At 39.0% G+C, this 7253-nt stretch overlaps 1 long non-coding RNA gene across 1 annotated transcript; it reads right to left on the reverse strand.

The window, feature by feature from the left end:
• Positions 1-5456: 5456 nt before the first annotated feature.
• On the reverse strand, positions 5457-7253 carry LOC144971194 (uncharacterized). Its single transcript, XR_013645081.1, has 2 exons — positions 7044-7253; positions 5457-5891 (listed from the first exon to the last, which is right to left on the reverse strand). It is a non-coding gene; the product is annotated as an uncharacterized LOC144971194 (long non-coding RNA).

Genomic DNA, 7253 nt, shown 5'->3' on the forward strand with positions numbered 1-7253 from the left:
ATGTTAATGGGTCTGACGGACTCGGCCGACTGTCCCGCAGTCAGGAAACGCCAGAGACAGCAGGCCACATAATCCTGCACTGTCCTGTGACGAGATTGGCGGGAGGTTTCGAGGCTGTCCTCAACTGCGGTGCTGAATTTAAAGACTGGTTGTAGACATCCTGTGTGGAGATGTAGCCATACTATTATTGAGCACTAAAAACAACAACTCAATAGGAGGTACGATGACCTATAAATGACGTCAAAAGACAAGTCATTGTGTAAGGCGTCGGACCACTCCAGTCAAGAAGAACACAACACACTTTGTGGCTATGTGGTCTTGTGATATGACACTCGCCTTCGGATCTGAAGATCAAGGATTCGACCCTGGCACTGAGCGGCATAGATGAGTCCCTGGAAAAGGCTCTTTACTCACATTCTCTAACCGTGCTCATGTGTAACCTGGCCGTTTATTTACAGGGTTGTCTCTGAGAAAAAAAACAGAAAGAAGTAAAATCGCACGATAGACGCCATGTCTCGTCCTACATGTTACGTGTTGCTGATGGCTAGGGGCCAGTGACAGCTATATGAAGTCCTCGCTCGGGATCCATAGTAAAGTTCGTTTTCTCTGGCATTTCATTGGGCCTATTTCAGATCCCTTGCTGTTACGTTTTGTCTATATGTTTTATTCTTCACGACTTCAAAAAACAAAAAAAAAAAAAAAACAAAAAAAAAAACAAAAAACAAAACAAAACAAACAAACAAAAAAAAATGAATAAATAAAAAAAAAACAAAAAAAGTACACACCCATGCACACTTTATTTTTCTCTGTACACGCCTTCACGCACCACACAGCACTTTAATTCAACCACTGATTTACTCTCCATCAAAGAAGATCACATCACACAATCAACAATATGATATGAAGTGAGTAGAAAAGTGCCAGAAGACAATAGAGAATAAAAATTTTTTTTCGCGGCGGTGGTGGGGTTTGAACCTGCGACCTTATTGGTACGACAACTCCGCCTGGCAGGTGAGAGCGTGGCTCTACCGTGTGAGCTATCCACGAACACAAAAATATTCGTTTCAAACCCAAAGTCATTTCTAGATCCCTCTCTCACCCACTTCTTGAGATCGCCGATTCGTTCGCCACCATCGCGAAATAATTTTGACAAGCAGTTAAGCTTAATAGCCAATATTCTCATCACAAACATATAACATAGAAACGATTGAGACATTGAGTATGCTCCGGTGTATGGGGTGAATTTTTAATTCAGAAAAGTGAGTGGAGCAGGCACTTATGTTGGTAACAACAAGATATGAAGTGAGTAGAAAAGTGCCAGAAGACAATAGAGAATAAAAATTTTTTTTCCGCGGCGGTGGTGGGGTTTGAACCTGCGACCTTATTGGTACGACAACTCCGCCTGGCAGGTGAGAGCGTGGCTCTACCGTGTGAGCTATCCACGAACACAAAAATATTCGTTTCAAACCCAAAGTCATTTCTAGATCCCTCTCTCACCCACTTCTTGAGATCGCCGATTCGTTCGCCACCATCGCGAAATAATTTTGACAAGCAGTTAAGCTTAATAGCCAATATTCTCATCACAAACATATAACATAGAAACGATTGAGACATTGAGTATGCTCCGGTGTATGGGGTGAATTTTTAATTCAGAAAAGTGAGTGGAGCAGGCACTTATGTTGGTAACAACAAGATATGAAGTGAGTAGAAAAGTGCCAGAAGACAATAGAGAATAAAAATTTTTTTTCGCGGCGGTGGTGGGGTTTGAACCTGCGACCTTATTGGTACGACAACTCCGCCTGGCAGGTGAGAGCGTGGCTCTACCGTGTGAGCTATCCACGAACACAAAAATATTCGTTTCAAACCCAAAGTCATTTCTAGATCCCTCTCTCACCCACTTCTTGAGATCGCCGATTCGTTCGCCACCATCGCGAAATAATTTTGACAAGCAGTTAAGCTTAATAGCCAATATTCTCATCACAAACATATAACATAGAAACGATTGAGACATTGAGTATGCTCCGGTGTATGGGGTGAATTTTTAATTCAGAAAAGTGAGTGGAGCAGGCACTTATGTTGGTAACAACAAGATATGAAGTGAGTAGAAAAGTGCCAGAAGACAATAGAGAATAAAAAATTTTTTTTCCGCGGCGGTGGTGGGTTTGAACCTGCGACCTTATTGGTACGACAACTCCGCCTGGCAGGTGAGAGCGTGGCTCTACCGTGTGAGCTATCCACGAACACAAAAATATTCGTTTCAAACCCAAAGTCATTTCTAGATCCCTCTCTCACCCACTTCTTGAGATCGCCGATTCGTTCGCCACCATCGCGAAATAATTTTGACAAGCAGTTAAGCTTAATAGCCAATATTCTCATCACAAACATATAACATAGAAACGATTGAGACATTGAGTATGCTCCGGTGTATGGGGTGAATTTTTAATTCAGAAAAAATTTTTATTCTCTATTGTCTTCTGGCACTTTTCTACTCACTTCATATCTTGTTGTTACCAACATAAGTGCCTGCTCCACTCACTTTTCTGAATTAAAAATTCACCCCATACACCGGAGCATACTCAATGTCTCAATCGTTTCTATGTTATATGTTTGTGATGAGAATATTGGCTATTAAGCTTAACTGCTTGTCAAAATTATTTCGCGATGGTGGCGAACGAATCGGCGATCTCAAGAAGTGGGTGAGAGAGGGATCTAGAAATGACTTTGGGTTTGAAACGAATATTTTTGTGTTCGTGGATAGCTCACACGGTAGAGCCACGCTCTCACCTGCCAGGCGGAGTTGTCGTACCAATAAGGTCGCAGGTTCAAACCCCACCACCGCCGCGAAAAAAAATTTTTATTCTCTATTGTCTTCTGGCACTTTTCTACTCACTTCATATCTTGTTGTTACAATCAACAATAGGATTCCACAGTCTGACGTCACGTCCGCCTAGCAACGAATCGGCTGGCTCTAAACAAAAAAAATCCGTGCTTGGTCCGGGCAAGGAATAATTGGAAAATCGCTCAAAAAACAATTTTTATCTTAAATATGGTCCAGTGTTTTGTACCAGATTGTCTACACCAGTCAGATATTCACTCCTGCAAGTTTTACAGATTTCCAAATGGACAGGCAGACAAAAAATTGAAGAAAAAGTGGATCACTTTAGTCAGGTAAGCACGCACGCCTCGTCGAACATTTGCTAGAGTTCGTAGTCCAGATCTAGGTCAAGTTCTAGCTTACGTAGACCTATATTTTATGATTAAAGTGTACAATTGCACGAAATTATAAATAAAAATACATTCCAAACTAGGTTTTTATTGAAGTTGAAGCAAAAATGATATCTCAATCGTTTTGATGTTAAGGCTGATAAACTGAATGAGACTTAAGTTCTACTGATAAGTGATAATTTTTTAAAAGGAGAAAAAGAAGAAAGAGAAGAAAATATTTGTTAAAATCTTACTTTAAACTCGATACCTTTATGGCAAAATGAAAATAAATAAATAAAATAACGCACCCCCCCCCCCCCCCCCCTCCCCTCACGCAGATCTCTCTCTCTCTCTCTCTCTCTCTCTCTCTCTCTCTCTCTCTCTCTCTCACACACACACACACACACACAAACACACATACTTTCCTCTTTTTTTTTGGAAAGTTTCTCTGATTCTCTGCCATGCCTCCCCTCCCCGACAGCCGAGGTGGCAACTCTGTGTGAACAAAGCAAGATGGCGGCAGGGACCTCTCTCCTTTACCTGTGCCCGACTGTTGACACTCCAAAGTTTCCATCACCGCACTGGCCAGTACAGTACTGACTGTAATAAAGAGAAAACGCCAGTCTTGCCACACTCAACCCCAAGATCAACTTTAACTGTAAATTTAAGAATTCATATTTTTATATATACCTAGTCAAAATCATCAAAAGAAGTAATGAGGAAGTGCGACATTTTGCTGAATGTGCGATTTCATAAAAGACAGGCGAGAGACCCACCAGTAACCTAGTCTCTTGCACACCTTTGATTTATCATGCATTGAGCTGGTGTCAAACAAGATAGTCTAAAACAAAGTACTTATCAAATTAAATAATATACCCAATGTGCCCAACAGAATTATTGTTTTTTTTTTTTTATCTTTTCATTTCAGGTGAAAGGACAAAAGATCCAACATCATCATCAAGAGTGTGTTCTTGTCACATCAGAGATGGTGACAAAGCCAACCTCCCTGAATGGTTTGACAGAAATAAAAATAAATTGTTTCCATCAGAGCCAGAAAGAAAGAAAAGAAAAGTGACACAAGGAATTCCCACCCAATCTCAATTGGCACCAACATCAAGAAGTCCACCACCACCACCACCACCACCACCACCATCATCATCATCATCATCATCACCATCATCATCATCATCATCATCATCATCATCATCATCATCATCATCATCATCATCATCATCATCATCATCATCATCAGCTCAACTCTCTTCATCATCATCACAAAGTCCCACCTTTAAAAAAACCAGATTCCTCATCATCATTATTTTCCTCCTCATCATCATCCTCATTATCTTCTCCCTCATCATCATCTCAACTCTCGTCACCATCATCACAGGATTCCATCTTTTAAAAAAAACAGATTGTAGAACAAGTGAGGATATTTTAAATAGAATAACAAATTTAATTCAAGAACAAGAAATTACAGACAAAAATAAGGAAATAGCTAGCTTTAAAAAACCCAACTAAGTTAGATTCAACGCACTTACACTGTTTCAAGCCTTACAGAAAAAGTTCTTCGAATGGAGACAGGTGTACATTGTTTTAAAATATTTAATATTATTGTTCAATATGTTGAGTGCTTTAGAGGTAACATTATTTATTATAGTGGATGGGAAGTTCAGGAAGAGACAGTTGCATTAAAAGACCAAATTTTCATTATTACACTTATGAAACTTAGACAGAACTACGCTAACCTTCATATTTCACAATTGTTTAGCGTTAATGAAAGTACTATAACAAATATTATACAAACTTTTATTCATGTTTTACATAAGCCATAAGCTTCTCTTTGAAAATGTTATGAAGGTTACATGCCCTTCTAGACATAAAAATAAACTATCAGCTCCATCATCATTTTTAAGATTTCCAAATTGCAGAATGATCATTGATTGTACAGATGACCAAATTGCTATTCCTAAAGAAATGGATAAACAACGGTTAACTTATTCTTCTTATAGGTCCATGAATTCTGTTAAAGCTCTTGTTGGTCTGAGTCCAAATGGTGTGATAAATTTTATTTCTAAACTGTATCCAGGGTCTGTCTCGGATAAGGTCATTGTACAAAATTGTGGATTACTAAAACTTTTAATTTTAAGCCCTGGAGATTTAATTTTAGCAGATAAAGGTAATAAAGGTAAAACCCCATCCTGATTCAAGATATTTTACCTCAAGGAGTAACTGTAAATATCCCTCCCTTTTTACATAATAAATTTATTGAAAATGAGATTTTATTAACAAAAGAAATTGCTTCATGTAGAATTCATGTTGAGAGCGCTAATGAAAGACTGAAAAATGTTAACATCCTCTCATATATTCCAACCATGTTAAGAGAAACATCTGATATTATTTTTCAATTTGTTGCAGCACTTGTCAATCCCCAGTCTCCTCTTATTAAGGAGACTGCATTTTGTTAGCTTTGCCATTTATTTTGTACAACACACATATTTTGTTCATCATCATCAAATCACCATTCAAAATAATGGTTTTGTAGGTCCATACATGATTTTACATGATAAACATGACAAATTATGGCATTGTTGTATCAATGTATGTTCAATGTCATTAACATTGTTAAATAAAACCACACAAATTAGTTTTGGACTGAATCAACCCAAGGCATCATCAAGATAGATCTGTGGAAGTAAAAGAATAAAAGATTCAAATTTAGAGCTGCGACCATGCTCAATAGGCAAAAAACAAACAAACTAATAAAACGTCTATTGTGGTCTTGTGGTATGACACTCGCTTTCAGATCAGAAGGTCCTGGGTTTGGGCCTCGCTCGGCACATAGTTGAGTCCTTGGAGAAGGCTCTTTACTCACAATCTCTCACCGTACTCAGGTGTCAAATGAGTACCTGGCCGTTAACAGCGTTGTCTCTGTCCGAAAAAATTGTAATATCGCCCAACAGGCATCATGTCCCGTCTTACATGTTAAATGTTGCTGTTGGCCAGGGACCCCTTGTAAAGCACTTTGAGCACATTTAGTGGATATTACGCTGTATAAAAACTCAATTAAAAAAACAAATTAAGTGATTCTTTCATTCATCTTGCTTTGTTGATAAGGGGGAAACCCGAAACGTCCATTTTATCTGTTTTCGTATATTAAATTGAAGTTCACATTCAATTTCACAATGTTATTGATTTCTTCGAGTTTCAAGCAGCAACATTTACATGACACCTTAACCCAATAGGAAGTTTAGTTTACCGTGACTAACACTGGTCTAAATAAATCCTTTATTCATCCCATAGAGGAAATTTATCTCTAGGGTCTATTCCCAGGGAAGACTGGAATAACCGCGGTGCAGCGCCGCAAATTGAGCTAGGGCGAGGTGACTTGCTCAAGGCCACACAGCGCAGCGGCGGGTGAACGAACTCGGTACCTTTCGGGTACGAAGCAAAAACGTACCGCTGATCCACGCTGCCCCACATGAAGTATGATAAAATGTCTAGCGTGATTGGTGATTGTGATGCTCATATGAGTATTATAATAAAGGTTACAACACGATACTAAATAGTATGTAGTAGACTATAGTCAATGGCAACGAAAATTAGCGAAGCAAGACTAAGACCTCAAAGACTCAAAGTCCGTGGTCCATAAGATAAAAACACAATAATTCAATGACTCCCCCTCTCTCTCCCTAACTAAAATCGAACGTAAACAGTTAAATCTTTCCATTGGATATACTAAATCTGCCTAAACTCAAAGTAAACTGATTATTGTCCAACAGTAGTTTTACGGAGATGTGAGATTTTGAGAGTGAGAATGAGAAGACGAAATGACTTACCTTCACAGAATACTCTTTATTCTTCATGCTGGCTTGAACTTTGCCGAACATCAAGCCATCTGAGTAGTAAGTGAAAGTCAAAACATGACCTGACTGATGATGATTTTCACCTCGCGAGACACTTTTATGCTCATTGGAGAAGTATTTCATAAGGGCGGTGATGGAAATAGAGTTCGTGTCAGCCATTTTTCTCGACTGTTTAGAGCCAGC

This window comes from Berghia stephanieae, chromosome 1, assembly GCF_034508935.2.
Source record: "Berghia stephanieae isolate SIO BIC M18660-M18661 chromosome 1, UCSD_Bste_1.3, whole genome shotgun sequence".
NCBI lineage: Eukaryota > Metazoa > Mollusca > Gastropoda > Nudibranchia > Aeolidiidae > Berghia > Berghia stephanieae.